Genomic DNA, 24462 nt, shown 5'->3' with positions numbered 1-24462 from the left:
AATAATTTTTATCTGTATCATCCCTATAATCATGTATTCTTTTTGCCACTGCCATCCTTACATTATTTTACTCTTACTTAATGCTTTATATTACTTTCTCTGATATAGCCATACTTCTCCTTAGACAAAGGGGATCTTTGTCTGCCCTCTAAGCATTGCCCAAATAACAGTTTTGCAGTTAGTACACCAGACTTTATACCTCATCAGTTTTGCATCATTTTTGAATGTGTATTATCATGTGACTGCTTTCCTCCAATAGAATTGTGTCACCTGTACTTGCACAGCTAACATCTTCTCAGTTCCAGCTCAGTCCTCCCTTTTTTGATTGGCATTACATCCATTAGACACCTCATATTGATATCGTTGCCACACTCTGGAACACCAAATTTCCCTCCTTTTGTTCTCCCATTCCACATCTATTAGTTTTGGGAGTGGATGTGCTCAGTCAGGATTATAGGCATTCTCACATCTATGCCTACCCTCCAATTCAGCTTCTCTACAGAATTATATCACTTGTTTAAACTACTTAATGTCTAGTCTTGCTTGTTGCTCTATATTGGACTGCACTGTCGTGGTTCCCTGTGATTTGGCCTTTACTTGTAGAACATTTCCTGTGTTTACATCTACCTTGGTCTCTGATTTAGCCTTTACTTGTAGAACATATCCTGTCTTTACTTCTATCTTGGTTTCTCCTCCATCAACCTCAATCTGACATTGTTCATCCAGACTTCACCAAGCTTTGTCTTCATACTTGGCTTTTGTCACGTCCGTTGCTTCAGCTCAAAATCTTACTCATTGTGTTGTTTCTTTTCTTTCTGAAACCATCAGACCTTCTTCCATGACTGTTTACCAAAGGTTTTAGTCTACCTTCTGTCTTTGGTCTATTTGATGTGGCATACATCTGATTCTTCTGTTCGTCATCTTTACCAATTTTTAGCCTAGTTGTTTGACAAGAGCTACACCATTTTGATGGTGTCTTGCTCTCAAGTGTTCCTGTAAGACACTTTCTGTTTCTCTCAGTTCTGTAAGGTTTTGTCTTCCTGTGGCATTTCTTTCCTTTTCAATGACTTTAATATTGTTTTTATCCTCCACATTTCTTTTGCCAAATTGAAATTTAAATAAGGTATTTTAAGCCCCTTCTCATTCTCCCTTTGAACCATTGGCTACATATTCCTTGTACTGTTTTGCCCTTAAGACATATTTCCTCTTCCTTCTTTCTTTCCACCTTCCCCTCCCTAGTGGCACAGCTGTGTGTCTGTAGACCACTAAAAATCTGGTTTCAATACTCGTGGTGGCAGAGCACAGCTAGCCTATTGTGTAGCTTTCTGCTTTATTCTAAATAAGCAAACCATTCTTGCTAGTGTTACCATTCGGATATTAATACCATTGATGTTTAAAAAAACTAATGATTATTTTATACAAAATTATAAAAATAAAACAGTTTTCAAAAGTCTCATAAGTATAATAAAATTCCAATAACTTAATATACAGGATTAAAAATCAGTAAAAACCAGATGAGACTCATGTATTATACATGTTCTGACATTTACCAATGTATCATCTTCAGGAACATAATGTTTTATGAAATATGATCCTTATTTATACAATTACCAGAAGACCAATTTGCATATTAAAAAAAAAATTCATACAAATCTACTAACAACAATTCCATCAGATTCATCATCATTCTTTAATAATTTCATTTTACATTTTATATCTAATTATCTCAATAGATCCACGTATATTCATAATTATTAAATTTCCAGGTTGTGCTGAAATAACAGTTTTTTCACATTGAATTGTGTGTTTAGTTTCACTAATGTGTTCTGCTAAAGATGAAATAGTAATATTATTGTTTTAAATTTTTCTTGTGTTCATTAATTCTGAAAGTTAAATTTCTTCTAGTGTGTTCCATGTAACCTATTTTACATTTCATGATATGTTATGTATACCAAATTTTTCTGTTAAATCAGATATATTAAACTGTATTAAGAATTTGGTTAACTTTGTTTATGGGTTTGTATACTGGAAAAATATCTTTTTTTTTAATTTTCATTATATGACAAGATAAGCCTAGTATAAATGATTGTACCAAATTGTTGTTTTTTTTTACTTTTTTTTTCAGCAAATTTTTTAACTTAATATTTGTATCCGTGTTTTTTAACAGCTCTGTCAAAAACAACAGGATTAAAACCTCTTTCTACAGCTTTGCGTTTAATTAATAATGACTCATTATTAACAGCATCCTGTTTACAACATAATTTTAGTATCATATCCACATAAGAGTAAAGAACAGTAGTTTTTGAGGTTTAGTGTCACGAGAATTTTGATGTGGTGGAATGATTACAGAAAAAATGTTTGTGAAAAGTAATAGTTTACAAGTTATTTACTAAAATGTCCAAAAATGGCAAACAACCATTTGCCTCAATTTTGTAATTAAATCTTATAGAATTATCAGTACTATTAAGATAATTAGCAAAACTGAACAGTTCAACTTTATGATGCCACCAAATCAAAAATGAATCATTGACATACCTTAACTGTACTTATTGTTTTTTATCTGATTTTTCTAGTGCTTCACTTTCAAAATTATCCGTAAATAAATAACATAATAACACAGATAAAAGAGAACCCACAGCTAAATCTTTATTCTTTTTATAAACTTTATTAATTTGTAAAAAAAAGAGTTTTCAACACATGCTTCTACCAAGTTAGTCATATTCATTACTTTTAAACAGAGTCGTTATTTTCTTTCAGTTTTTCAGAGCATGCAATAGCTTCTTTCAAATGTACTTTAGTGACCATTGACACAAAATCAAATGACACAAAAATATCTTTTTGATCTAAAATTATGTACTCAATTCTTTCCACAAATTTAGACAAATTCTTAAGGGTGTATTTGTTTTTATCCCTTAAAAGTGAGATTTTTTTTCTATAAATTTTGCTACATTATAATTTTAACTGTATATTGGATACAATAGTTCTGAAACTGTTACCCATTTTGTGAACTTTAGGTAATGCATATAATTGAGGTAAAATAAAATTGCTTGGAGTTAAAATTTCCTTTTGATAATTTATTAGAGCAATACAACTCCTAATTTTTCTTTCACTATTTCATAAAGTTTATTTATAAAACTAAGTTTAGTATTTTCATATGATCTTCTTTCAAAATTTCTTCAACTTTAGAAAGGTAATAATTTTTATTAAGAATTACAATTTGTTCACCTTTATCAGCCTTGCAAATAACAACTTGTTCCTTCAAACTTTGAAACATTTCAAACTTTTTTTGTTATTATCTAAAATTATTTAATCAAGTACAAAACTCACTTCTAAGAATATGTGTTTTTCAACGTTTAATTTTTTCAAGTTAGTTTTAATTTCAGCTTTGAAATTTTTTTTAAAAACCTTTCAGTGGACAAAATTTAGACTTTTATTTAAAACATCAATCTCTTTATCATTTACCATAAAATCTGATTTATGACTTTAGGATTATTTTAGAAACTATTGTACTTTTCTGGCAATGAATGTAGCTCATAACATTCTTCATTCTCTTCTTTTTCTCTGCTAATAAAGTTTTAAATGTTTTGTCCAACATAATTTTACATTTAACAATATTTTATATCATTATCCATAACTTCCTCTCCCATTCCTCCAGTCTTCATTCATTTATTTAAGTAAAGCTAAATACAATAAATAAACTTTTCATATTTTTATTTCTCAGCTGTAAAACTTCTTTTTTTGCCAAATCACAATATTCAGAGTCTTCTGAAGTTTATATTCCACTTTCTTGTTTGTGATAGTGTAGTCCAGTTTTATCAATTTTGGCATTATCTTGTTTCATTTTCACCTCACTAGTTGTTTCTAAGCTTCAGTCTTTGTCTTGTTTCTTGCATTCTTTACCATTCTCTTATGTTTTCCTGTCTGCGATCTAGTCTTCCTTCCTAAGATATATGCTGCCTTGGCAGGTGGTTTGGCTTTCTCACCTATTTTCTTTCCTTTTATTTCCAAACTGTACTCTCTTTCCAATTCAAATAGGCTTCTTTGTCCAGTTGTCTTCTTAAGGTGTTATGTGACATGTACTGCCTCCTTCTTTTGGGGTTCACTTTCCCAACCTTTTTTTCCCTGGAACCCTTCTGCTTCTTGCGATCACCGTATCCACAGTGTGTCGTCACATCAAATTCCTCATCATAATTCCAGGTTCAGGATGACAACACCCTATTTCTGCAGTTGAGTTTTGGAGATTTCATCTGGCTTGTAATACTGGCAACAGGACGTTTGCACTCTGTTTTTACAGCTGAGTGATTGTTCCATGTTCCTTCTTATAATTCTAAACACAAGACTTCTCTATCCTTGTTAACATATGAATGAGTTATGATTTTGCCCATAATACAGGCTACAGCTTTATCCTGGTCTTATGGTTGCATTGAACCAATACCTTGATTCCATAATGCCAGGTTCAGTTTATATTATAGTATGTTTCTTTTCTATGATGGTTTTGGAAATTTGCCCAGTTATGATTGAAATCTCACATCCTCTGAATAATTCAGGTTATGTGGAACACTTTGTTTAGTTACAGTTGGAGTTGTTGGATGTATATAACATGGTTTGCATGCTCTAGCCACAATGATGTTATTACAGTTTTTTTTTCTTCCCCAATCTCCTAATGCCAAGGATAAGTATTGGAACCTCATCTGTCTGGCTAATGTTAAGAATGTACATAACTGATTGCACTCACATGCTATTATAGCTTGCAATTATCAAACCATATTTTGCTTGGGCAAGTAACTTCCTTTTCTGTCATTATTAGATTTATTTCCTCCTTACTGGGTAAAGAGCATACCTGTTCCAAAAGTGGTGTGGTACCCCTAAAGTGCACTTTGTTTTTATCGTCAGAAATACTCGTTTGTTTTGGGTAGATGCTTTCCCTTAGTTTCTCTCTTGTGTATCTACACTAGTCTCTCCACCTATCTGGGATTCTAGCTTTGTGAGAAAAAAATAAAACCGTATTGGAAATTAACACCTTTTTTTACAATGAACATTTATTTCTATTAAGTACATACCTCCTCTCAAACACTTTTCACCTTTCCTCTCCGTTGCCAATGTTTTTATTTTGGTACCTGTCACTTCTTGAAAGTAAGGATTGAGTTGGAAAAGCAGAAGGTGTTAACTGCTCCAGTATAGGTAGTACAATACTATTGATGGAAAATAGTCACATAATGTGTACATGTTCAGAAAGGATCCAGGACAATGCTCTCACTTCCATGATTACTCACTCTTGCTTTAAAAAAAAAAAGAAGTAACTTTTGATGTTGCATTCCTATTCATAAATACAGTTTTGCAAAACTTCGACGTTACTCTGATGAAGCATAAGATGCATACTTTGTGAAAACGTATAACTATAAGACTTGAATGCGGTAATCAAATGAAGTCAACCACCGAAATTTCTCTAACTTCTATAAATATCCAAGAAGATTCTTGGACGATTTTTCAATTGTGGGACATTGCTCTAAGTATTTCTTTACGTGAATATATTCATCATATTATTTTGTTTTGTTTTCAGGCAAATTTTTTTCCTGCATGTCTTTTATATTTTCTAATAATTTTGGAAAAATTTAGTCTCTTGTATGTTTGACAATTATTTTATTGAAATAGAACCATGTCTTTCTAATGAGATGCCAATTTTATGCAACAATGTGTAATTTCTCATCTTGAAATATACAAACTATAATACCAAATTATCTACCTAATTAGATTTTCACTTTGAAACAAACAAACCTAAAATTGCAAACAAACTTTCAAGATGCCTTCAAAAAAGTAATAAAAAATAAATAAAAAGGTAGACTACGTAAATAATATTTGGGTGTTTGTTTTTGAATTTTGCGCAAAGCTACACGAGGGCTATCTGCTTTAGCCGCCCCTAATTTAGCGGTGTAAGACTAGAGTGAAGACAGCTAGTCACCACCACCCACCGCCAACTCTAGGCTACTCTTTTACCAACGTATAACACTATAACACCCCCACAACTGAAAGGGTGAGCATGTCTGTTATGACGGGGATTCGAACCCGCGACCCTCGGATGTTTGGGTGAATGTCCTTCCTTCCCCCCAAAAAAAAACAAACAAAACATGATGAGACATTGTCCGTATACCATTCAGAAATGGTGCAAAATTGATGAGGTACAAAGACTTGTGTCGATTTCAAAAATTGGTTTAGGAATGCGTAGAGGGCAGACAAGGATCGAGATATCTTAGTGTGTGAGGGGGGGTATGTCTGTATCAGATATAAATTTTCAGTCTAAGAAAAATAACTTGTTGTGTTTTACCCCTGACTGAAAATTAGTGTATTCTATGAATGTATATATAAAAAATAATAATATTATATGTATAATTTTGTTTTTACTCCATTGCTTCCTTCATAATATAGAGATTGGCTCCCTAAAGATAGAAATCGTACAATGAACAAATCATTGAGTATTCTACATGTTAAATATCTGTAAGAAAGCTAATTTAAATAAGTAATGATAATATCGTTTACATAAGAATTATCATTTTTTAGCTTATACTAAACACTACTTTACTTAGTAATATCCTGTCCCCTAGTTCTCTAAAATGCTTTTCTGCCATACTAAAGCCATTGTAAAGCCTTCCTACATTTTTTAACTAGCGTGGGGAAAAAAAAGACGAACACTTTGGCTCTTTAGCTTCTTTCTAATCTTCCTCTTTAGCAACACTTTTCAATGATATTGAGAGTTTCAAAAGCTATGAAACACGTGATAATGCTCAAATAAGACTAAAACGCTTATTTGTAAGCATCAGAGAAGAATATATTTTTTTCAGTTTATTCCTACATACTAAGCACAACTGAGCTTACTAATTAAGCACCAATTAAGTGATGACTAAATGATGACGAAAGTAATATTTATTCCACTTTTGGGTTAATTAATAATACGTATTAATAATTCATTCTTAAGGACGAATACAAATTAATACTAACCGTCTAAGGTAGTCTCAAGATAAAATTCAATAAGCTTTCGAAATAAATATGAAAACTAAATAACTAGATTACTTATCATTCAAAGTACTATTGATACAGAACTCTAATGACATCGTATTTATAACTTAATCTAATAATTTCAGTAGTTTTATACAGGGTATTTTTATCGTTACAAATCTTTACATAATTTTGTTTTGTTTTTCACAAATTAATATCTTGAAATGAAGCGATGTTTGTAAACTATAATCTACAATCTTGTAACTCTTGTTACAATAGTTATTGTGTAGTTTCTTAGTTACTATGTGTACCTTTGAGACCATAGCCTATTATTAACATGCAGAAAACAACAACTCTTAACCTCTAGATGTGCTCTATTGTTGCCCTCTGTGTAATTATTGCAGGCTGACAGACAGAATGATTACTTGGCAGGGTTTCCTGAGGACGAGTGGCTACTCTTTCAGATGTTCGTTTTTCTGTTTAGTGTTTGTAAGTTATTTGCACAGCAAAGATTGATTGTGTAACTGGTAGAAAGTCATTGTGTGATCTGGTGAATAATATTAGTTGACTAGTGTTCGCTTTGTTGGTTTTTCATCACCTTCAATAGACCAGTTATATCCATCTTCTTCAAGGCTGTTTTTTGTCATTATTTATATGAACTGCATTCTTCAAATGTAATGAATTAAAACCCAAGTCGAGTGTTTTCTGAAGAAAAATAGCCTACTATTAAAGAATGCTTGAGTTTCGTTTTTTGTTGTTGTTCTTTTTAATTCATTGCACCTCTTATGTGTAATCTAGTGTTCTAACTTTTATCAGAATTCCCACTTTTAATGTCACTTCCGTTCGTGTTCGTCGTGATCTTGTGTGCTAGCTTTTATCAGAATTCCCACTTTTAATGTCACTTACGTTTGTGTTCGTCGTGATCTTGTGTGCTAACTTTTATCAGAATTCCTACTTTTAATGTCACTTACGTTTGTGTTCGTCGTGATCTTGTGTGCTAACTTTTATCAGAATCCTCACTTTTAATGTCACATCCGTTTGTGTTCATCATCTTTAAATCATGTGTCTTTATAAATATGTATAGTTATTCAAATACACTTTATTTGCCTCGTATTCAGTATAATATCTTGATTTTTTCTGCATCGTTAGTATCGGTTTTAAACGAACATTCTGATTCCTTTTTTAATATTAAACTATAATTTTGAAGTAACTAAATACAAACACATGAAATGCAGACACCTCTTATATTTAGCATAACGCTTTTTCGGCCCGGCATGGCCAGGTGGGTTAAGGCGTTCGACTCGTAATGCGAAGGTCGCGGGCTCGAATCCCCGTTACACGAAACATGCTCGCCCTTTCAGTCGTGGGGGCGTTATAATGTGACGGTCATTCCCAATATTCGTTGGTAAAAGAGTAGCCCAAGAGCTGGCGGTGGGTGGTGATGACTAGCTGCCTTCCCTCTAGTCTTATACTGCTAAATTAAGGATGGCTAGCGCAGATAGCTCTTGAGTAGCTTTGCGCGAAATTAGCTTTGCTGTAAATTAAATTAATCCGTTACAGACCTTCAAAAATTACGCATTATGAAGCATTTTAAGTAAAAATATTGCTTATTTATACCTGTATAATAATACTTACATGCATAAAGTCAACCACAAAAACTATAAACACAATAAAAAACAATAAATAAAAATTTAACTGCACTCTACCTGTGCTGAGGAGAGCTGATGGCGTAAGTGTAAAGTGGTGAGGAACGTGGAGAGTAGGAGGGTTATAATTGTTTGGAATAGGAGTCACCTTCCATAAAAACGTCAGGTAACTCTCCTTCTGGGGTTCTTTCTCTTTTCTGTCTCTTTGCACCGCTACAACCTGCTTGAGACTCGCTGGACCTCTTTCTTACCAAAAACTTGTCTGAAGAGGTTTGTTTCTCCCTACATTTTAAAATGTTTCTAAAGTAAGACATGGCCTTGTCATTGAAAAGGTTTACGCTGCAGCTTTGTCAGGGCGAAATTCTTCCACAAAACTTTGTAACTCTCGCCATTTTCCACACATTTCCTTGATTAGTGAACAAGGAACATCCTCCCTTCCCTTCTCCTCATCTGAAGACACTTCCTCAGTTGCCTTCTGTTGCTGCTACTTCTGAAGGTATTGGAGTTCTTCCGTGGTGAGCTCAGTGTTGTGGTTTTCCACCAACTCCTCCACATCATCACTACTCACATTCAAGCCCATACACCTGCCTAGTGAGACAATATCCTCGACAACAAGCTCAGCCTCAAAACCTTCAAAGTCTCTATCTGCTACTGAGTTTGACCACATTTTCTTACAGGCTGAGTTCGTGGTCCTCAAAGACACTTCCCTCCAGGCTTTGTCTATGATCCTCAAGCAATGGAGGATATTAAAGTGATTTTTCCAGAACTCTCTGAGGGTTAACTCTGTATCAGAGATCACTTCAAAGCACCTTTGAAACAATGCTTTGGTGTAGAGTTTCTTAAAGTTCGATATGACCTGCTGGTCCATGGGCTGAATGAGAGGAGTCGTGTTAGGAGGCAAGAGCTTCACTGTAATGAAACTGTACTTCTCCACCAACCCGTCCTCCAAGCCTGATGGGTGAGCAGGTGCATTGTCCATCAAAAGAAGGCCTTGAGTGGCAACTGTTTTTCCGTGAGGTAATTTTTTACACTTGGGGCAAACACTTCATGGACCCACTCCATAAAAAAAATTGCCTGGTTACCCATGCTTTACTATTAGCCCTCCACATGACATTTAGTTTACTTTTCAGGACATTATTTTTCTTAAAAACCCTCGGGTTCTCAGAGTGGTACACAAGCAAAGGCTTAAGTTTTAAGTCCCCACTTGCATTACGACATAACAATAGAGTTAGCCTGTCCTTCATTATCTTATGTCCTAGCAGTTACTTCTCCTCCTTGCTGATGTAATTCCTCTTTGACATTTTCTTCCAAAAGAGGCCTGTCTCATCACAGTTGAACACTTGTTGGGGAATAAAACCTCAGCTTCTACATAGCCCTTAAATTCCCTAACAAATTTATCAGCAGCGTCTTTGTTAGAACTGGCACCTTCCCCATGTCTCACCACACTATGTATGCCACTTCTCTTTCTAAATTTTTCAAACCACCTCCTACTAGCCATAAAGGCATCACTGGTATCAGCACTCGTTCCAGGGTGTTTTCAGGAGGTCAGCATGCAACTGCTTTGCTTTCTCACAAATGATGGTCTCAGAAATGCTGTCACCAGCAAACTGTTTTTCGATTACCCAAATCAACAACAGTTTTTGTACCTCTTCTATTGTTTGTGATCTTAGTTTCCTAAGCACTGTCACTCCTTTTGCAACATCAGCTCCTTTGATGACCTCTTTATTTTTCAGTATGGTGCAGACTGTAGACCTCGCCACACCAAACTGTGTAGCAAGGTTAGACACGCGACCACTCTCATACTTTGCTACGAGATCTTTTTTCACCTCTATTGTGGCTCTAACAACTTTTGTTTTGATTTGCTGCTTTCATTATCCTTCTTTGACCCCATGGTGGCTTATTTAATCAGAATATTTAGAAAAACAAAACAAAACAAAAAGAACGAGAACGTTCACAGCAGATTTTAGCGGGGGTGTGAACTGAGTGACAGGTGCGGGTAAAATGTTTTGGGCAAGCTTGTTGTGGGCCGAAAATGGTCGAAGGGTCGTTCGGGTCATTAATCAGGTTATTTTGGGGTTTCGAGCCACGACAGCTTGGTTCGGGAACCGACTTTATATTCGACAACCGAGACATGTTTTTCTCAAACAATATGTTCGAAAACCGAATTGTTCGAGAACCGAGGTACCACTTTATATATGTTAATACTGTGTGTGTACACACAGTGTTAACGTAAGTTAGTTAATATGCTCTTGGAGAGTCAGTCATAAATGCATTACAATTCTCTAGCGGCATTAAAACGCTTTCATTCAAACTTAAATCATTAAAAATGTTATTTAACAGTACGACATAATAAAGAATACTGTGTTTTACATAGAAAATACAAGTTAGATTGTTTGCTGTGTACAACAAAACTGTAACTGAGAAAAATAATAAAAATGTTTCACGTAATAACTAATATATATGTTACATGTTGGGGGTTTTCCTTGTGTGCAGATGATCGCAATTCTTGCAAAGGTAAAATATCTGTACAGTTAAAAAATTCCCTCTACGATTAAGTTGAAGTGGAAATCTATTTAAAAACTGTGATTAAGGTTAGAAAACTCCATTCCAGAGTTGATAAATAAATGTATTAACTAGAACGTTTTTCTTTTTCTTTTTTTGATCATTTGTTACTAAGCCTGAATATATGAGGTACAACAAGGCGTAGTGTATTTTAAAATGATAATGTTCATATGTAATTGTGGCTAGGTGGTTAAGGCACTCGATTCGTAATCCGAGGGTAGCGGGTTCAAATTCTTGTTACACCAAACATGCTCACCCTTTCAGTCGTGTGTGCGTTATAATGTTACGGTCAATCCCACTATTCGTTGGTAAAAGAGTAGCCCAAGAGTTGGCCGTTGGTGGTGATGACTAGCTGTCTTTCCTCTATTTTTAAACTGCTAAATTAGGGACGGCTAGCACAGATAGCTCTCGTGGAGCTTTGCGCGAAATTCAAACCATTTAACCTCCTAATGGCTCATAGGTAGATCTAAAGGCTTATCAGACTAAAAGTCAGTTTTCAATACTTGGGCTGAACATATCACATTTGGTTCATACCAACAAACAAAAAAAAGTATTTAATATTTTTAAATGAGGGGAAATTGCTGTGGTTTGCTAAATTAGCTCTCTTGAATGGATAGAAACCATTCTTTTCCGTGCACAGACTATCTAGGGGCATTGTAGTCAACTCAACTTAGTAAAAGAAAGTCTGCAATAGCACTTGTGTCACTGTATACACAGGGAATGATTTTTAGACAGATCTGATATATTAGCGCAACTCTCCCTAGTATTGGACAACCAGTTTTGTTACGTTTCCAGACGTGTAAAATTCTTACGTGAAATTAAAATAAGTGACTTTATATCCATTTAGTATAAAGAGAAGAGAACCGTAAACAAGTGGGATGTCTAATGTTCTTCTTGTGAAGGTAAAACATAGTGTAAACAAAGTTGGAATGTGAAAATAAAACACACTCAAATATTAATTTGAACTGGTGAATACAGATGGTTTGGCATGTATAGTGATAACAATGGTTTATACATTCCATAGCTGACCTCTAGTGTAATTTTTCTTCTCCAACTTTGTGGGCATGAAGTCCAGGACTTGCACAAACAACGTTTTATGTAAAAAGAATAATACGTTTTCATTAACTTGAATTTTTGTGTTTGTGTTATAGTCAAAACAAAACAAAAAAGATATGATATCTGGTTAAAACAGTTTACACGTACAAAAGCAACTAAGTTATAATAAACGGATCAATCATAGAAAGACGTGACATCAAAAAAAAATTCAACATATATAAATGGGCAAACTAGAAAAAATATAATGTAAAAGTTGATAATTTAAACAAGTAAAATGTAGAAAAACTTGGACTACTTTTATATAGTTGTAATGAAAAGAGTTTCCAAGTGTTCACAAACTTTTCTTGGTTGATTTTGTACACGTAAATATTTAGATCAGATGTTAATATTTGTTACGAGTTTGCTTTACTTTCATTTCACTATTCTACTCGCACAGAACTTCAACTTTAAAATTGTTAACAACAATTGCCTACGTCGTAATACCTACACAATATACTTTAAAACATTTGTCATTAACAATGATGAACAAGTTATGTTTTATTTATTGATGTTAAATACAAAGCTAATTGACGGACTATTTGCTCTGTGTTAACTGCTGGTATCGCAAACACAGTTTTTAGCGTTAGTAGCCTTAAGACTTGCCACTGAGCTGACGTGGACAACGAAGTTTCTTTTTTCTTTCTTTCTTATAGCAAAGCCACATAGGGCTATCTGCTGAGAGCCCACCAAGGGGAATCGAACCCCTGATTTTAGCGTTGTAAATCCGTAGACTTACCGTTGTACTAGCGGGGGGCCGACGACGAAGTTGTAAATAAATAAGATATTAACTATTAAACTTGATCACAGAGAAAAAGAAACCAATACTCAACCGATAAAACAGCAATTTACTTTCATTTGTATTAATGCTTTATGTAGGGAACTTTGGTTTAGTTCAACAATTTTTAAACCTTCTTTCTTTCTCTCTTTCGTTGTTTGGGTATACACTGCTGGCCAAAATCTTAATGCCAAAGAACATAAAGGACTTCTTGTTGGGCATATCCTACCCTGTTTACGACTTCTTTTTGGTATGGTCTTAAACGTTTGACCAGCTAGTATTTAGGCTAATTTCATAGTGTTCACATTTTCCCTATTAAATGCTAAAAAGTTTTTTATTTTTATTTTTTATTTTCATCTTTCGAAGATCTACTCGAATAAGTGGTTGAGTCTGACAACGCAAAATGCATATTTTTTCTTTATGTTCATTGGGCTTAAGATTTTGGCCAGCAGTGTATATGTGTATATACCCAGGAGGTCAGGTGCACTTGGCCTCTGCCTCCTTTCTTTTCCTTGTTGGTGCGGACTGCTTAGTATATTAGTAATTACTACATAAAAGCCAGAATAACCCACATTTACTCGGGCCCCTTTCGGGGCAATGTCCATGTATTTTGCACCATCAGTTCCTTTACTATTGTCTGATTCATAGGTGGCCTGTTTTTATTTTAGTACTTCATTGTTATTATTATATATTTTATTTTTATTTATTTATTTTCTTTATTTTTGTTTTTTTCGAATTATTTGATAATTTTGTCTTAATGATTTAATATTAAATTAATCGGGGAGAGGTATTTAGAATTATCTTCATCATATATGCAGTGTCTGTCGAGTTCGCATAATAGTTCAATTTTTCTCCAATTTTTATCAAAATATTTTATTGTGCTATATAGGAGTCTATATGCTATTGTCTGTGTGTTTATAACCTTATGGTAAGGTTTGTTCGATTTTTGAATTTTGCGCAAAGCTACACGAGGGATATCTGCGTTAGCCGGCCCTAATTTAGCAGTATAAAACTAGAGGAAAAGCAGCTAGTCATCACCGCCAAGGCATTGAGATATATGAACACGTTGAAAGTGCCAAAAAAACAACAACAAAAGTACCATACAGAAACATTACAAAGTTTACAAAACTGTTTTACATTCTGTAAAATATTATGGTGCGAAACCCTAAATCGTCTCGTATTCTTCAGGTCCAAGTTTATTGCTAATAATGATACACCTGAGGATTTGTCGGTTTTAATATATAACAGTCTGAAACACATTAAGGAACATTTTACCGAATATTATTGTATTACCAAAGAGAAAAAAATAATAATATTAATTTATTCATTAGCATCAGTAATTCTATTGAATGTGAAGATAAAATAAAAAAGTTTGAAGCTAAAGCAATAGAAATGTTTGATATTGATCATTTCTACTCTAGTCTTTTTACTGATAAAATAAAAAAGAGCATTTAAGCAACAGGTTTAAGACATATAAACAGTTCTGATAAATTAATGTTTTGTTTATTGGTATATTAATTATATTCTCTTATCTAATTATTAAGTTTTTCTTGACGCAACCATACATGTTTGTCCGCCAGAATTCATTCCAGGAAAAGAAGCCTTTTCGCTACAAACAGTGCACACACACACACACACACTGGATTTAAATAATCTAAACCGTTTAGACTTCCAACTTCAAATTGTTGAATAAAAGAAACACTTTTGATTTTAGCCCTATAAATTTTACATTTCCAACTGTAAACATTCCAAATAAGTTATTGCTGCTCATAGCTTATTGGTCACAATATAATTCTTTCAACGTTAAATTTCCAGTGCTCAAGAGTCATAGGTTCACCCTCATTTTTCACATTTTAATCAATAAATTAATTCGACTTTAAAAAAATCAACAATTGTTTGCTTAAAATTATGGTGGGTATAAAAATTTTAAAGAATATCGAGACTTTTTTTTTCAAAATTATAGTTTCTTAAATGCCAGTAAACTTGTGCTGCTTAAAATTTGGTTTCTTCACCCGTGGGCCCCTCGCTAGTACAGCGGTATGTCTCCGGATTTAAAACGCTAAAATCAGGGGTTCGATTCCCCTCGGTGGGCTTAGCAGATAGCCCGATGTGGCTTTGCTATAAGAAAAACACACTTTACCCATGGAGGGCGAAGCGCAGATAACCCATAGCATATCTTTGCGCTTAAAGACAAACAAGCTGTAAATATCTTGCATATTGTTTAAGTTAATAATGACCATACCCTGTATGGCCTGATTGTGAGGGCGCTGGATTCGTAACCTGCGGGTCACGGGTTCGAATTCCTGTCACACCAAACATGCCCTTTCAACCGTGGGAGCATTATAATGTGACGGTCAATCCCACTATTCGTTGATAAAAAGAGTTGTAGCGTTTTAACATGAAATCTATGATATGTTTATTAATTACAATAATAAAATTTATTTTTACAGGTTTATTATTAATGTTATTTTTGTATTATTCGCCTAATATATAAATATAAAACTTGCTCATGGTTTATACGTAAGTAAGATGTAATTTATTCTTTTATTTGTTTTGTTTCCGTTGACAATCTGTAGTTTAAAGTGTTTAATATATTTATTTTTATTCATTTCAATTTGTTTTTATACTTTTATTATAAAGATTATTTTGCAATGCTTGCTTAGTATATAAATTTAAGACTAACCTGAAACACCTAACCTGATTGAATCTAGAGAGTAATATTGAGATTACAAGAAAAACAAATGTATAGTACCCGGAAATTTCTCGTTAAGTGCAAATATACGCAATAGGCTGTATGTGCTATGCCTAACACGGATTTCGAAATCAGAATTTTACCGCGAAGTTCCGGAGTTACCGCTAAACCTTTAACGCTTTATTTTCTCAGAACTGACACTGTGAATTGTAGAGTAGTGAGTTTGTCGGACCGTGTGTGGATCAGAGGATCTTAATATCCAAGAAGTGATGTCATGGAACACTTTCAGCTGTTAGAATACTAAACAGTTAACAGTTAATCTTGTTATTCAGTTCAAAAATCACCCTGTAATTGTGGGCTTTGCTGACTGAATGTCTTTCATCTAGCAGGTTGGATTTATATCGTATTTCAAAAGTAGCGCGTTTATTTTCGTTGTTACTTCCTGATGCCTCCCGGCGAATTTTTAACAGTAATTATTGTATGTTTTTGTTGGATGTACACGATTGTTTAGGTTAATGGTTATTATTTAATTGAGTAGTTATTTTATATTTAATGAATATTTAGTTTTTATAACAAGAGTTTTAAAAGTTAATTCCTTTGAAGTAATAGTTATGACAAATTTTCTTGAGAATCGTATGTTGTGTTTGTAGTTCAATTGTTGTAATATTGTTGACGTCATTTTTCTAGAAACCTCTCAAGTTTTTCTCGCTTTGTGAGTATTGCTAAAACATATAGATTTCCACGCACTCTGGTGTGGGCATTAAAACGTTAAATAAAATAAATTAAAGTTTTAATACTCATACCAACCATCTTTGGAATATATCTGTACTTCAAGTAGGTTTCCGGTCATCATGATATCGTTTCATAGTTTGTAGAAAGTTCTAGGCCTCAGTTAGAAAATATATATAAAAAAGTGAATAATTAAATGCAACCAAATGAAGTTCATTTAAGAAGAAAAAATTAGAAATCATGAAATTAGATGGCGTGTGAGTGATTAGCCTTAACGAGTGACTTCTATAGTGTGTTTCGCAGCTGTATTGTAACAACAAAGAAATTGGAAAAAACAATTTGTTTTGTCAGTTGGGTTCTAAAGTAACTGAACCAGCCTGTGTGGAATTTTGACGAATAAAGAAACAATTATTTAAAGCTACGAATACAACTGTGGTAACTAGTAAAAGAAGTTAAGTACAAAAGATGAATTTAGAAAACAAGTCAAGTTAGTGAAAGTAAATTTAGACTGTGGGATTGTTAGTTTAACAGGTGGTATTTTTAAAGTGAATTTCAAAGTTTGATAGAGATAAGGGGAATATTTTGCCTTATGAAAGGGAAATCTAAAGTAATTGAACCCGTCTGTGTGGACTTTTACGAAAAGGAGACAATTATGATATTTAAATTTCAGGGTACAACTGGGTAACTTAAGTAAATTATTCATTGATACTATTGTGATAAAAGTAGAGAAAAATAATTCTTTTCAATTGGATTCTAATGTAATTTAATCAGACTGTGTGGACTTTTGACAAGAAATGAGAATTATTTAGAGTTTTAGATAAAAGTGTGATTTGCTATAATGTAAAAAACTTTTGTACCTTTGACTTGTTTTGAATATATATTATTTTAAATCAAATGAATTATGTTTTGTCTCTTTATTGTTCAAATTTATTGCTAGCAAGTCATAGACACCTATTATAGAAAAATCTCAACCAACATCTAAATATAAAACCCTGACAGTTTTGCTTTTCAGTTTGCCTACATGATAGATCAGGAAAGACAAGACCCGCAGTAACACAGTAGTATGTATGTCTGCGGACTTACAACGCTAAAATCCGGGTTTTGATACTCGTGGTGGGCAGAGCACAAATATCCTTTTGTGTAGATTTGTGCTTAGTTAAAAACAACAAAAACAGGAGAGACACTGTTCAGTTATAAAAACAAGTTGTTTGTTATCAATTGAAGCAAGTTTAAATAGATTGATATTATATGTTTCCTAGATCACCTGTATACAGATAAGGCATTCTTAACTTGATTGTGCACAGATTTTGATAATTCGTTTGGATTATTTAGTTCAAAATTAGGGACGGCTGTACCTGAACCATACAAGTTTCTGACCTTGCTGTTGAGCACGTGCCATTCGGTTTGAAATATTCCATTTCTTATAATTTTTACACTTACAAATTTCACTGGAAACTAAATCATAGTTCAAAATTTTCATTGCATGTCAGTTCTTACTTGTATTTTATGGGGTTTATTATAATTTGCCATAATTTCTTATTTTTATATTTCCGGCTTTTCATTTGTTTTATCTTCGTGTTAATGCAGTTCTGACTGTTTTTTTGTATGTGTCTCTATGATACCGTTTTTTATATGTTTTTTTCCTTCTATCCTGTTCATTGTCAGCGTTATATATAGAATAAATTTTCATTGCATTCAGTTTGCCAACTGTTTCTTTCATCTTGTTATATTTACATCTTGTTTTCTTGCACATTCCTGTTTCATTTGCCTACCAGATCTAAGTAAAGATGACAGGGCTTACAAAAATAAAATAAAGTTCAAAATCACGACATTAAAAAACAAGTTCAAATATCAAATATGACAATTTCTTGTCATGATAATAACATTGCGTCTTAAATGTAATGTAGTTTGATTAAAGAAAAATTCGTATAAGAATGATTTTAGCCCTTGAGGGTAGAAGCATCTACAGTAAAAGTTTCAACTCTTAAGCCTTATTATTTCTGGTTGAAGTTTTAATCTCTCAAACCCAAAGAGTTGAAAATTTTGAGCTTTTTTATTTTCGCCCGAAAATAATGTTTAAACTTTAATGACGAGAAAGAAATTTGCATTTCTTCAGCGTTTTTCAGTCCTACAGTTAGCTGTTCTTCTGACCCTACGGGTAAAATATGACCCCAGTGCCACTGTTTTGTATATTTTCACAGCGTTATATATAAGTCTACAGCATGCATTGTTTTTAGGATTTTCATAATGGGTTTTCCACAACTCAGGTACGCAGATTTCTAAAATAATATTAATTTATTCTATCATGTAAGAATTTTTTTAGAAATTGGGATGTCAAAAAACTCCTACTTAAATAAAATTTTTAATACAGTTTACCACAATAGACATTTCTTATTATTATGTTTGAGTTCCAGAGGGATTAGTAAGACCCTCACGTCGCGATTGGTCTAGAGAAATTTATAGCCAGCGGTTGTCAACATTTTAAGCAAAGCAAAATGTGACCCAATTTCAATGACGATTATACATTTATGTAAAAGTAAATATGATATTTTGTTGAAAGTCAGTATGTGTTGGATAAAAATAGATATCATTTTCGGATTTAAAGTACGGAAATTACGATGGAACATGTAAAACTTTCGAGATAGGAAAATTCTCGTAGACCTGTGTAATATATGGCGGTAAAATAAAGTAATTTAGTGTTAAAAATTTGGCAATGATTTATATATGCTCAAACGTAAAAAATGATGATAAAATAAAAGTTTTATCACCTTCATCCAATTCACACTGCAAAGATCGTTGCCAATGGGCTTGAAAAAATTGGTTTGATTTGAATTTCGCGCAAAGCTACACAAGGGCTATCTCTGCTAGTCGTCCCTAATTTAGCAGTGTAAGATTAGGGAAAGACAGCTAGTCATCACCACCCGCCGCCAACTCTTGGACTACTCTTTTACCAATGAATAGTTGGATTGATCGCCACATTATAACGCCCCAACGGCTGAAAGGGCGAGCATCATTGGTGTGACAGGGATTCGAATCCATGTCCCTCGAATTACAACTCGAGTGCCTTAGTCACCTGACCATGCCGGGCCGTATGTTGTAATATAAGTATGATCTCCAATAGTCCTGTGTTTGTCGTTTCTCTAACGGCCTGTGAAGCCCTGGTATTAAGACCTTTTTTGGCACTGGATGTAGTGCGGCTGGCATATTATTATACCGCCTTTTTTACTTTCATTGTCATGTTCTTATTAATAACTTAGGAGCCAATATAACGTTACAACAACTAAATTTTATCTTATTTAAATTGTCATTGTATACCACTGAAATTTTCTTAAGAAATTCAGGATAATTTTGCAGTATTTCATGGAGTGCAAAAATTTAAACAAATTCGAATATAAAAGTGTTTATTTACGTGATGACGAGAAACATGCTTGAACTAAAAATGTGTATCAAGACGGCTGGTATTGTTCACTCTTCCTGTTTCTCGGAAGTGATTTCATACTATAAAGACTACATATTCACTCCTAGTGCATCAACAATCCTCCTTGGAGTATCCTCCCCTCTTCCTCCTGAGAACTCTTTCACACTCTGTCCCCCAGTGGCTCAGCGGTATGTCTGCGGACTTACAACGCTAAAATCCGGGTTTCGTTACCCGTGGTGAGCGGAACACAGATAGCCCATTGCATAGCTTTGTGCTTAATTCAAAAAACAAAACAAAAAACTTTCACGCCCAGATGGCACCTGCGTGGTATCAAGTGCACTGGATAAAGCAGTAAACCTATAAAATGTATCTTGAAAAATTTGGGATGGTCTATATATATATTAAAGCTGCAGCTATCTCTCGTTGGATGTAGCTCTACATCAGACCAGTCCAGTATTTCCTATTCTTAACATACCAAGTCCATCTGATTCGTGCTTCCGCCACTGTACCGTCCCTCAATCTTCTCTTTTGGCTTCTCTTGGATCTTTTCCCTAACCAAGGTTGCCATTCCATTATTATTAATGTCTATCTATTATCTGAATACCTTGATACATGCCCAGACTCTTTCGATTAAGACAGAACCGAATGGAATGGTCTATTACTGCCTGATTAGAAGCATAAGTCGATCCTAAGTCTCTGCAGTGTACAAGAACGCGAGTACATTATAAATTTATACCTTCATTACACAGATCTGTATTGGCTTTATAGTCTTGAAATGTTTACATGTTCTACAGTAATTCCCGTACATTGAATCCGAAAATGATATATTCTTTTTTTCATCACATACAGTTTTGTTTTGTTTTTTCGCAAAACGCCATAGGTATTTTTACATAAGTGAACCATTTTCATTGAAATCGGGTCCCGTTTCGTTATGCTTAAAACGTTGCCATCCAATAGCAATATATTTCTTTAGAACAATCGCGACGTGAGAGTTTCATCGATTGTTCTGGAGCAATAAGAAACAAATTATATAAATGATTAACAGGCCGCTTAATGTGTCGCTTCTGGATAGTATTTGTTTGTGTATGTCCTTTGACATTGTTATTTTCTTTCCAATATAGCCACCCGACATGGCCAGGTGGGTTAAGGCGTTCGATTCCTAATCTGAGGGTCGCGGGTTCGAATCCCCGTCGCACCAAACACGCTCGCCCTTTCAGCCGTGGAGACGTTAAAATGTGATGGTCAATCCCATTTTCGTTGGTAAAAGAGCAGCCCAAGAGTTGGCGGTGGGAGGTGAAGAGTAGCTGCCTTTCTTTCTAGTCTAACACTGCTAAATTAGGGACGGCCAGTGCAGATAGCTCTCGTGTATAGCTTTGCTTAAGTTTAAAAATATATTTTCAATATTATTTATTCGTCGTTATGGCAACAAGAGGTTTTGTAAATGACCCAAACATGTTATATTTGTTGTAAATTTGATCTAAGTAAGAGCTTTTTTTTTCTTTCTAATCCGTAAAAAAAACAAAAAAACAATACTTGAGATCAAAAATGAATATTATTTTCGAAATATTCGTAACTAATTAAAGAAGATCCGTTATTAAAACCAAAAAGAACTTTCATGAAGCTTAAATTCGCAGGCTTGTGTTATTACTGTTCGTACATCCATGTTATATATCATACAGACTGTGTATGTATTTGTACACGTAAAATGAGTGAGCAAACACTGTTATTCAGTGCAGTTTGCCAGCTGTGCATAGCTCAAGTGCTCCTCAGCCAGTTGTATACACAAACATTTAACAGTAACAATATAGTACCGTAAACACGGAAGCTACGTGTCTGCCATGTGTTCATTTGTCATGTTATTATCAAATATCATTTAACGTCGTAAGTGAAGCATTTCCTCCATGTATGGAGGTTGATTAGGTACATATACAGCCGTTCGTGATTATAAGAAAAAACGTAAGAGCTACTGAACTTTTTTCTGTAATCAGATATTTATTGTTTCAACGACAAACTAGATATGTATTGATATGGTGAAAAGCAACTAACGACAATGGCTTGTGGTTAAAAACGAATTATAATTATTTAAATAGAGTACAGTGTTATGTTGAATTCATACACGTACCAAGAGTTAAATAGAGAGTTTGTCGTTTGAAACGCTCGCGTCTTCTATTTCTAAACATTTATAAAGACCGGTTAATCATCAACTGTTTCAATTACTTGGTTCAGACGTGCTTTAGCAGTTCGAAAACTACAGTCTGTGATTATTTTAAGATTGATGAAACAAAACTCTGAAAAAAAATATTAATTAAAGTACTTTTCCAATATATTATTACATTTTATATTTGTTTTATTTCAACAACATTCGTATTATGTCTTCCTGCAAGCAATACATCACATACTGAATCGCGCGGTTACTGAATTAGTAACCAGTTGTTGTTTTCGCTGTATGTTAATAAGTTCTTTGCACAAATATGATTGGGTTCGTGCTGATAAAGTAGGGCCCGTCATGGCCAGGTGGTTGAGGTGTTCGACTCGTAATCCGAAAGTCGCGGGTTCGAATCCCCGTTACACCAAACATGCTCGCCCTTTCAGCCGTGGGGACTTTGTAATGTGCGGTCAGTCCCACTATTCGTTGGTAAAAGAGTAGCCCAAGAGTTGGCGGTGGGTGGTGATGACTCGCTGCCTTCCCTCTAGTCTTACACTGCTAAATTAGAGACGGCTAGTGCAGATAACCATCGTGTTGCTTTGTGCGAAATTAAAAAAAAAACTGATAAAGTAACCTTACCCAAGTTGCATAGTTCTAATTAACTAACCTTACCCAAGTTGCATAGTTCTAATAAAGTAACTTTACCCAAGTTGCATACGTGGTGCTAAAATCAGGACGATCCCAACAGTATCTTCAAATAATCATCTTCACAAAAGTGGTCAACCAAAAGGCTATATTGTAACATGAATTGCTAAAGGGTAAAAAAAACGTAATAACGTTCCTGCTTCTATAATGCCGATTTCTTATCTCACATTTATTTTTTTCATGCGAACCGTAACTACTCCATTCAACTAATGAATATGGTGAGAATTTATATATCGAGTCAATGACTTTTACAAACTATAAAGTGACAAACAAAAGTACCTGTTACCAACGACGGTAAAAGTTTAAGTTAATCTTGCAGAAGTCTCCGACCCCAGTAACTGAAAATTTTAAATTAATCTATCATGTTATATTATTTCATGGACTCAAACAAAGTAAATTGTGTTGCATTCCTGGTTTCACTCAGAGCCAAAGCTCTGAGCTACGCATAACGTGTCTTGGAAAGTAATTGTTGAGCATTTCAACCATGTTATCAGCCGATAAACATTTGGCAAATCTACATTTTTGTTCTTTATGTAACGTCACATTTTGGAATATGAATGATAGTTTGGTTATAATAATTTATTATGGAATATACTGTCTGCGAAATAAAAGTTGACATCAAAACTTTTCATGTCTGTTCTGCTGTCATTTCAAAAGTGAATGTTCAGCGTTTCCTGCATCACAGGTTTTGAAACAGCGCAGGAAACGGGAGACAGCGAATGCTCAGACAGACACCACAGTTCAAAATACATATAAGATAAAATATAATGGGAAGATTTATTCGTGCAAAACTGGTTTTTTTCATTACGAATACACAAATCTACCTTCTAGTTTAAATGTTGATAGAAAATACAAGTACTAATCTACTTTCTAATTTAACTGGTCATAGAAGCTACAGCTTCGAGTTTAATGGGCAATAGGAGCTTCATTTCCAAATCTACAGTCTATTGTATTTGGTGATAGAATCTACACTACGTATCTACAGTCTATTGTAATTGATGATAGAAGCTACACTACATATCTACAGTCTATTGTAATTGGTGATAGAAGCTACACTACGTATCTACAGTCTATTGTAATTGATGATAGAAGCTACACTACATATCTACAGTCTATTGTAATTGGTGATCTACAGTCTATTATAATTGGTGATCGAAGCTACACTACATATCTACAGTCTATTGTAATTGATGATAGAAGCTACACTACATATCTACAGTCTATTGTAATTGGTGATAGAAGCTACACTACGTATCCACAGTCTATTGTAATTGGTGATATAATCTACACTACATATCTACAGTCTATTGTAATTGGTGATATAATCTACACCACTTATCTACAGTCTATTGTAATTGATGATAGAAGCTATACTGCATATCTACCGTCTAGTTTGCTAAGTGATAACAAGCTAAATCTATTGTATAATGTAATGGTTAATAAAAACTACACCATTAATCTACAATACAGTTTAGCAGGTGATATAATCTAAATCTACCGTCTGTGGGTGATAGCTACAGCGCCAAGTCTAAGAGGTGACAGAAACTATGCTTACAAAAATTACCATCTAGTCTTAGCGACAGAAACTAAGCCACCAAATATTCCTTTTTGTTTTATGGGTGATATAAGCTACGTTTCCAAATGTACAGTCTAATCTAATAAACGATAGAAATTACACTTACAAATCTGACTTCTTTTCTAAGA

General features: G+C 34.0%; 1 long non-coding RNA gene across 1 annotated transcript; it reads left to right on the top strand.

Annotated features, from left to right (window-relative positions):
* The first annotated feature begins 6848 nt into the window (after nucleotides 1-6848).
* LOC143234123 (uncharacterized) lies at nucleotides 6849-23384 on the top strand. Its single transcript, XR_013018521.1, has 2 exons — nucleotides 6849-16238; nucleotides 21029-23384. It is a non-coding gene; the product is annotated as an uncharacterized LOC143234123 (long non-coding RNA).
* Nucleotides 23385-24462: the final 1078 nt, after the last annotated feature.

This window comes from Tachypleus tridentatus, chromosome 12 (assembly GCF_004210375.1).
Source record: "Tachypleus tridentatus isolate NWPU-2018 chromosome 12, ASM421037v1, whole genome shotgun sequence".
Classification (NCBI taxonomy): Eukaryota; Metazoa; Arthropoda; class Merostomata; order Xiphosura; family Limulidae; genus Tachypleus; species Tachypleus tridentatus.
This window is presented reverse-complemented; position numbering and strand designations above follow the sequence as displayed.